The following is a 9,305-nucleotide window of genomic DNA, read 5'->3' on the forward strand; positions in this document are numbered from 1 at the left end:
CTACGGGTGAGAAAATCTCATCGTAGTCAACTCCTTGAACTTGTGAAAAACTCTTTGCCACAAGTCGAGCTTCATAGATGGTAACATTACCGTCCACGTCCGTCTTCTTCTTAAAGATCCATTTATTCTCAATGGCTTGCCGATCATCGGGCAAGTCCACCAAAGTCCATACTTTGTTCTGATACATGGATCCTATCTCGGATTTCATGGCTTCTAACCATTTGTCGGAATACGGGCCCACCATCGCTTCTCCATAGCTCGTAGGTTCATTGTTGTCTAACAACATGATATCTAAGACAGGATTATCGTACCACTCAGGAGTAGTACATATCCTTGTCGACCTATGAGGTTCGATAACAACTTGATCTAAAGCTTCATGATCACTATCATTAACTTCCTATTCAACAGACGTAGGTGCCACAGAAAACATATTTCTGTGTTGCATCACTCTCTGGTTGAAGTAAAGGTTCGACAACCTCATCAAGTTCTATCTTCCTCCCACTCAATTCTTTCGAGAGAAACTCCTTCTCGAGAAAGGACCCGTTCTTAGCGACAAACAATTTGCCCTCGGATCTGAGATAGAAGGTATACCCAACTGTCACCTTTGGGTATCCTATGAAGAGGTATTTGTCCGCTTTTGGGTTCGAGCTTCTCCGGTTGAAGCCTTAAGCATCGCAGCCCCAAACATTAAGAAACGACAATTTTTGGTTTCTTGCCAAACCAATGTTCGATGTCGTTTCAACGGACTTAGATGGTGCCCTATCTAAAGTGAATGTAGCTGTCTCTAACGCATAACCTCAAAATGAAAACGGTAGATCGGCAAGAGACATCATAGATCGCACCATATCTCATAGGGTTCGATTACGACGTTCGGACACACCATTACCCTATGGTGTTCCAGGTGGCTTCAACTGTGAAACAATTCCACAATGTCTTAAGTGTTTGCCAAACTCATAACTCGGAAATTCTCATTGATCAGATCGTAGGAATTTGATCTTCTTGTTATGATGATTCTTAACTTCACTCTGAAATCGCTTGAACTTTTCAAACGTTTCAGACTTGTGCTTCATTAAGTAAATATACCTATATCTACTCAAATTGTCAGTGAAGATGAGAAAATAGCGATGTCCACCGCACACTTCAATTTCTCATTGGATCACACGCATCAGCATGTATGATTTCCAACAAGTCACTTGCCCGTTTCATTGTACCTGAAAACGGGGTCTTAGTCATCCTGCCCATGAGGCATGGCTCGCATGTGTCAAGCGATTCAAAATCAAGTGACTCCAAACATCCATCGACATGGAGTTTCTTCATGCATCTTACGCCAATATGACCTAAGCGGCAGTGCCACAAGAAAGTGGTACTATCATTATTAACTCTACATCTTTTGGCGTGAACATGTGTATTACCACGACCGAGATTCAATGAACCATTCACATAGGGTGCATGACCATGAAAGGTATTATTCATGTAAACAGAATAACCATTATTCTCTAACTTAAATGAATAATTGTATTGCAATGAACATCATCTAATCATATTCATGCTCAACGTAGACACCTGATAACATTTATCTAGGTTCAATACTAATCCCGAAGGAAGATGGAGCGTGCGATGGTGATCTCATCAACTTTGGAAACACTTCCAACACACATCGTCACCTCGCCCTTAGCCATTCTCCGTTTAGTCCGTAGCTTTTGCTTCAAGTCACCAATAATAGAAACTAAACCGGTATCAAATACCCAGGTGCTACCAGGAGTACTAGTAAGGTAAACATTAATAACACGTATATACTTTGTTGAAGTTGCCAGCCCTCTTATCTACCATGCATTTGGGGTAATTCCGCTACCAATGACCGTTCCCCTTACAATAGAAGCACTTAGTCTCGGGTTTGGGTTCAACCTTGGGTTCCTTCACTGGAGCGGCAACTGGTTTGCCATCCATCAAGTTTCCCTTCTAGCCCTTGCCCTTCTTGAAACCAGTGGTCTTGTTAAACCATCAACACTTGATGCTCCTTATTGATTTCTACCTTTTGCGGTCTTAAGCACCGCGAACAGCTCCGGGATCATCTCCATCCCTTGCATGTCATAGTTCATCATGAAGATCTAGTAGCTTAGTGATAGTGACTAGAGAACTCTATCAATCACTATCTTATCTGGAAGTTTAACTCCCACTTGATTCAAGTGATTGTAGCACCCAGACATTCTGAGCACATGCTCACTAGCTGAGCTATTCTCCTCCATCTTGTAGGCAAAGAACTTGTCAGAGGTCTCATACCTCTCAATATGGGCATGAGCCTGAAATCCCAATTTCAGCTCTTGGAACATCTCATATGTCTTATGGCGTTCAAAACGTTATTGGAATCCCGATTCTAAGCCGTAAAGTATGGTGCACTAAACTATCAAGTAGTCATCAGGATGTGTCTGTCAGGTGTTCACAACACCCACAGACGACGTTGTAGGGGTTTGCACATCGAGCGGTGCATCAAAGACGTAAGCCTTCTGTGTAGCAGTGAGGACACTCCTCGAACTACGGACCCAGTCCGCATCATTGCTTACAATATCTTTCAACTTAGTCTCTAGGAACGTATTGAAATAGGGAGCTACAACGTGAGCTATTTATCTACAACATATTTGCAAAGACAATTTAGACTATGTTCATGATAATTAAGTTCATCTAATCAAATTATTTAATGAAGTCCCACTCAGATAGACATCCCTCTAGTCATCTAAGTGAAACATGATCCGAGTCAACTAGGCCGTGTCCGATCATCACGTGAGATGGACTAGTCAACATCGGTGAACATCTTCATGTTGATCGTATCTTCTATACGACTCATGCTCGACCTTTTGGTCTTCCGTGTTCCGAGGCCATGTCTGTACATGCTAGGCTCGTCAAGTCAACCTAAGTGTATTGCGTGTGTAAATCTAGCTTACACCCGTTGTATTCGAACGTTAGAATATATCACACCCGATCATCACGTGGTGCTTCGAAACAACGAACCTTCGCAACGGTGCACAGTTAGGGGGAACACTTTCTTGAAATTATTGCAAGGGATCATGTTATTTAAGCTACTGTCGTTCTAAGAAAATAATATGTAAAACATGATAAACATCACATGCAATCAAATAGTGACATGATATGGCCAATATCATTTGCTCCTTTTGATCTCCATCTTCGGGGCTCCATGATCATCGTTGTCACTAGCATGACACCATGATCTCCATCATCGTGTCTTCTTGAAGTTGTCTCGCCATCTATTACTTCTACTACTATGGATAATGCTTTAGCAATAAAGTAAAGTAATTACATGACGTTTATGTTGACACGCAGGTCATAAATAAATTAAGACAACTCCTATGGCCCCTGCCGGTTGTCATACTCATCGACATGCAAGTTGTGATTCCTATTACAAGAACATGATCAATCTCATACATCACATATATCATTCATCATATCCTTTTGGCCATATCACATCACACGGCACATGCTGCAAAAACAAGTTAGACGTCCTCTAATTGTTGTTGCAAGTTTTTACGTGGCTGCTATAGGTTTCTAGCAAGAACATTTCTTACCTACGCCAAAACCACAACGTGATATGCCAATTTATATTTACCCTTCATAAGGACCCTTTTCATCGAATCCGATCCGACTAAACTGGGAGAGACAGACACCCGCTAGCCACCTTATGCAACTAGTGCATGTCACTCGGTGGAACCTGTCTCACGTAAGAGTATGTGTAAGGTCGGTCCGGGCCGCTTCATCCCATGATGCCGCCGAATCAAGATAAGACTAGTAACGGCAAGTAAATTGACAATATCGATGCCCACAACTGCTTTGTGTTCTACTCGTGCATAGAAACTACGCATAGACCTAGCTCATGATGCCACTGTTGGGGATCGTAGCAGAAATTTAAAATTTTCTACGCATCACCAAGATCAATCTATGGAGTAATCTAGCAACGAGGGGAACACGAGTGCATCTACATACCCTTGTAGATCGCGACACGGAAGCGTTACAAGAACGCAGTTGATGGAGTCGTACTCGCGGCGATTCAAATCACGGAAGATCTGATCAAGCGCCGAACGGACGGCACCTCTGCGTTCAACACACGTACAGCCCGGGGATGTCTGCTCCTTCTTGATCCAGCAAGGGGAGAGGAGAAGTTGAGGGAGAAGTCCAACAGCACGACGACGTGGTGGTGGAGGAGCTTGTGGTTCTCCGGCAGGGCTTCGCCAAGCACCATGGAGGAGGAGGAGAAGGTAGGAGGAGGGAGGGCTGCGCCAGGGAAGAGGTACGGCTGCCCTCCCACACTTTCACTATATATAGGGGCAAGGGGAGAGGGGGAGGCGCCCTAGGGTTTCCCCCAAGGGGCGGTGGCTAGGGCAGATTGGATCTCCCTAGGGAAAATCCTAGGGAGACTTGCCCCCAAAGCCAAGCAGGTGGGGGCTTGCCTCCCAAGCCAGGTGGAGGCACCCCACCTCCCCAAGTAACATGGGAAAAGGTGTGGGGGCGCACCACCCGTTAGTGGGCTGGTTTGCCCCTTCCCCTTTGGTCCATGAGGCCCTCCCACACTTGTCGGGGCTCCCGAAACACCTTTCGGTCATGCTGGCCATAGCCTGATACCCCCGGAACACTTCCGGACTCCAACACCCTTCGTCCAATATATCGATCTTCACCGCCGGACCATTCTGGAACTCCTCGTGATGTCCGGGATCTCATCTGGGACTCCGAACTACCTTCGGTAACCACATACTATTTCCCATAACAACTCTAGCGTCACTGAACCTTAAGTGTGTAGACCCTACGGGTTCGGGAACCATGCAGACATGACCGAGACACCTCTTCGGCCAATAACCAACAGCGGGATCTGGATACCCATGTTGGCTCCCACATGTTCCACGATGATCTCATCGGATGAACCACGATGTCGGGGATTCAATCAATCCCGTATTCAATTCCCTTTGTCTATCGGTATGTTACTTGCCCGAGATTCGATCGTCGGTATCCCCATACCTCGTTCAGTCTCGTTACCGGCAAGTCTCTTTACTCGTTCCATAACACATCATCCCGTGATCAACTCCTTGGTCACATTGTGCACATTATGATGATATCCTACCGAGTGGGCCCAGAGATACCTCTCCGTTTACACGGAGTGAAAAATCCCAGTCTCGATTCGTGCCAACCCAACAGACACTTTTGGAGATACCCGTAGTGCACCTTTATAGCCACCCAGTTACGTTGTGACGTTTGGTACGCCCAAAGCATTCCTACGGTATCCGGGAGTTACACAATCTCATGGTCTAAGGAAAAGATACTTGACATTTAGAAAAGCTTTAGCAGACGAACTATACGATCTTGTGCTAGGCTTAGGATTGGGTCTTGTCCATCACATCATTCTCCTAATGATGTGATCCTGTTATCAACGACATCAAATGTCCATGGTCAGGAAACCGTAACCATCTATCGATCAACGAGCTAGTCAACTAGAGGCTTACTAGGGACATGGTGTTGTCTATGTATCCACACATGTATCTAAGTTTCCTATCAATACAATTCTAGCATGGATAATAAACAATTATCATGAACAAGGAAATATAATAATAACCAATTTATTATTGCCTCTAGGGCATATTTCCAACAAACTAATGATAAAAGTGAGCTAAAACGGTATTGCAATGTGTTGAAACAAGTCCTAGGTTCATACTTTCACTAGTGCAAGTTCTCCCAACAATAATAACATAATTGGATCATATAACTATCCCTCAACATGCAACAAAGAGTCACTCCAAAGTCACTAATAGCGGAGAACAAATGGAGAGATTATTGTAGGGTATGAGCCCTAGAGTTCGTAGTAAAATAACACCTTAAGACGCAAATCAACCAAAACCGTAATGTCACCTAGATACTCCAATGTCACCTCAAGTATCCGTGGGTATGATTATACGATATGCATCACACAATCTCATATTTCATCTATTCAACCAACACAAAGAACTTCAAAGAATGCCCCAAAGTTTCTACAGGAGATTCAAGACGAAAACGTGTGCCAACCCCTATGCATAAGTTCACGAGGTCACGGAACTCGCAAGTTCATCACCAAAACATAATCAAGTGGATCACGTGATATCCCATTGTCACCATAGATAAGCACATGCAAGACATACATCAAGTGTTCTCAAATCCTTAAAGACTCAATCCAATAAGATAACTTCAAAGGGAAAACTCAATTCATCACAAGAGAGTAGAGGGGGAGAAACATCATAAGATCCAAATATAATAGCAAAGCTCGCGATACATCAAGATTGTGCCGACTCAAGAACACGAGAGAGAGAGAGAGAGTGAGAGAGAGAGAGAGAGATCAAACAGATAGCTATTGGTACATACCCTCAGCCCTGAGGGTGAACTGCTCCCTCCTCGTCATGGAGAGCGCCGGGATGATGAAGATGGCCACTAGAGAGGGATTTCCCCTCCGGCAGGGTGCTAGAACGGGTCTAGATTGGTTTTCGGTGGCTAGGGAGGCTTCTGGCGGTGGAACTCCCGATCTATGTTATTTTTTGGAGGTTTCTGTATTTATAGGAATTTTTGGCGTTGGTCTCACGTCAACAAGGTGCCCGAGTCGTCCATGAGGTAGGCCCACATGCCCGTTAGGGGGTGGGCGCGCCCCCCACCCTCGTGGACGGCCCGGGGCTCTTCTGGCCCAACTCTTTTACTCCGGGGTCTTTTTTTGGTCCATAAAAATAGTCAAAAATTGGCACGTCAATTGGACTCCGTTTGGTATTCCTTTTCTGTAAAAACTCAAAAACAAGGAAAAAACAGAAACTGTCACTGGGCTCTAGGTTAATAGGTTAGTCCCTAAAATCATATAAAATAGAATATAAATGCATATAAAACATCCTAGATGGATAATATAATAGCATGGACCAATCAAAAATTATAGATACGTTGGAGACGTATCAAGCATCCCCAAGCTTAATTCATGCTCGTCCTCGAGTAGTTAAATGATAAAAACAGAATTTTTGATGTGGAATGCTACCTAACATAATCATCAGTATAATCTTCTTTATTGTGGCAAGAATATTCATATCCATAAGATTCAAGACAAAAGTTTAATATTGACATAAAACTAATAATACTTCAAGCATACTAACCAAGCAATTATGTTTTATCAAAATAAACATAGCCAAAGAAAGCTTATCCCTACAAAATCATATAGTCTGGCCATGCTTCATTTTCATCAAACAAAATTCTCCCATCATGCACAACCCCGATGACAAGCCGAGCAATTGGTTCATACTTTTTAACGCGCTTCAGCCTTTTCAACCCTCACGCAATACATGAGCGCAAGCCATGGACATAGCACTATGGGTGGAATAGAGTATGATGATAGGGGTTATGTGAGAGGAAAAAAGGAGAAAGTCTCACGTTGACGCAGCTAATAAATGGGCTATGGAGATGCCCACCAATTGATGTCAATGCAAGGAGTAGGGATTGCCATGCAACAGATGCACTAGACCTATAAATATATGAAAGCTCGTCAAAGAAACTAAGTGGGTGTGCATCCAACTTGCTTGCTCACGAAGACCTAGGGCATTTGCGGAAGCTCATCATTGGAATATACAAGCCAAGTTCTATAATGAAAAATTCCCACTAGTATATGAAAGTGACAAAATAAGAGACTCTCTATCATGAAGATCATGGTGCTAATTTGAAGCACAAGTGTGTAAAAAGGATAGTAACATTGTCCCTTCTCTCTTTTTCTCTCATTTTTTTATTTGGGCCTTCTCCTTTTTTTCTCTTTTTTTGTCCTCTTTTTTTTGTCCGGACTCTCATCCCGACTTGTGGGGGGATCATAGTCTCCATCATCCTTTCCTCACATGGGACAATGCTCGAATGATGATCATCACACTTTTATTTACTTACAACTCAAGAATTAGAACAAAATATGACTCTATGTGAATTCCTCCGGTGGTGTACCGGGATATGCGATGAAGCAAGAGTGACATGTATGAAAAATTAAGCATGGTGGCTTTGCCACAAATACGATGTCAACTACATGATCCTGCAAGGCAATATGACAATGATGATGCGTGTCATAATAAACAGAACGGTGGAAAGTTGCATGGCAATATATCTCGGAATGGCTATGGAAATGTCATAATAGGTAGGTATGGTGGCTGTTTTGAGGAAGATATAAGGAGGCTTATGTGTGATAGAGAGTATCATCTCACGGGGTTTGGATGCACCGGCGAAGTTTGCACCAACTCTCAAAGTGAGAAAGGGCAATGCACGGTACCGAAGAGGCTAGCGATGATGGAAGGGTGAGAGTGCATAATATCCATGGACTCACATTAGTCATAAAGAACTCATATACTTATTGCAAAAGTTTATTAGCCCTCGAAGCAAAGTACTACTACGCATGCCCCTGGGGGGATAGATTGGTAGGAAAAGACCATCGCTCGTCCCCGACCGCCACTTATAAGCAAAGCAATCAAAGAACACCCCATGCTTCAAATTTGTCACACAACGTTTACCATACGTGCATGCTACGGGACTTGCCAACCTCAACACAAGTATTTCTCAATTTCACAATTACTCAACTAGCACAAATCCAATATTACCACCTTTATATCTCAAAGCAATTATCAAGTATCAAACTTCTCTTAGTATTCAATTCACTTTATGAAAGTTTTTATTATATCCCTCTTGGATGCCCATCATATTAGGACTAAATTCATAACCAGAGCAAATTACCATGCTTGTTAGGACTCTCAAAATAATATAAGTGAAGCATGAGAGTTCATATATTTCTTCAAAATAAAACTACCATCGTGCTCTAAAAGGATATAAGTGAAGCACTAGAGCAAATGACAAACTACTCCGAAAGATATAAGTGAAGATCAATGAGTAGTCGAATAATTATGTAACTATGTGGAGACTCTCTAACATTTAAGAATTTCAGATCTTGGTATTTTATTCAAACAGAAAGTAAAGCAAAATAAAATAGAATGACACTCCAAGCAAAACACATATCATGTGGTGAATAAAAATATAGCTCCAAGTAAAGTTACCGATGAATGAAGACGAAAGAGGGGATGCCTTCCGGGGCATCCCCAAGCTTAGGCTTTTGGTTGTCCTTGAATATTACCTTGGGGTGCCTTAGGCATCCCCAAGCTTAGGCTCTTGCCACTCCTTATTCCATAGTCCATCGAATCTTTACCCAAAACTTGAAAACTTCACAACACAAAACTTAACAGAAAACTCGTAAACTCCGTTAGTATAAGAAAATAAATAACCACTTA

This window comes from Triticum aestivum, chromosome 2A (assembly GCF_018294505.1).
Source record: "Triticum aestivum cultivar Chinese Spring chromosome 2A, IWGSC CS RefSeq v2.1, whole genome shotgun sequence".
Classification (NCBI taxonomy): Eukaryota; Viridiplantae; Streptophyta; class Magnoliopsida; order Poales; family Poaceae; genus Triticum; species Triticum aestivum.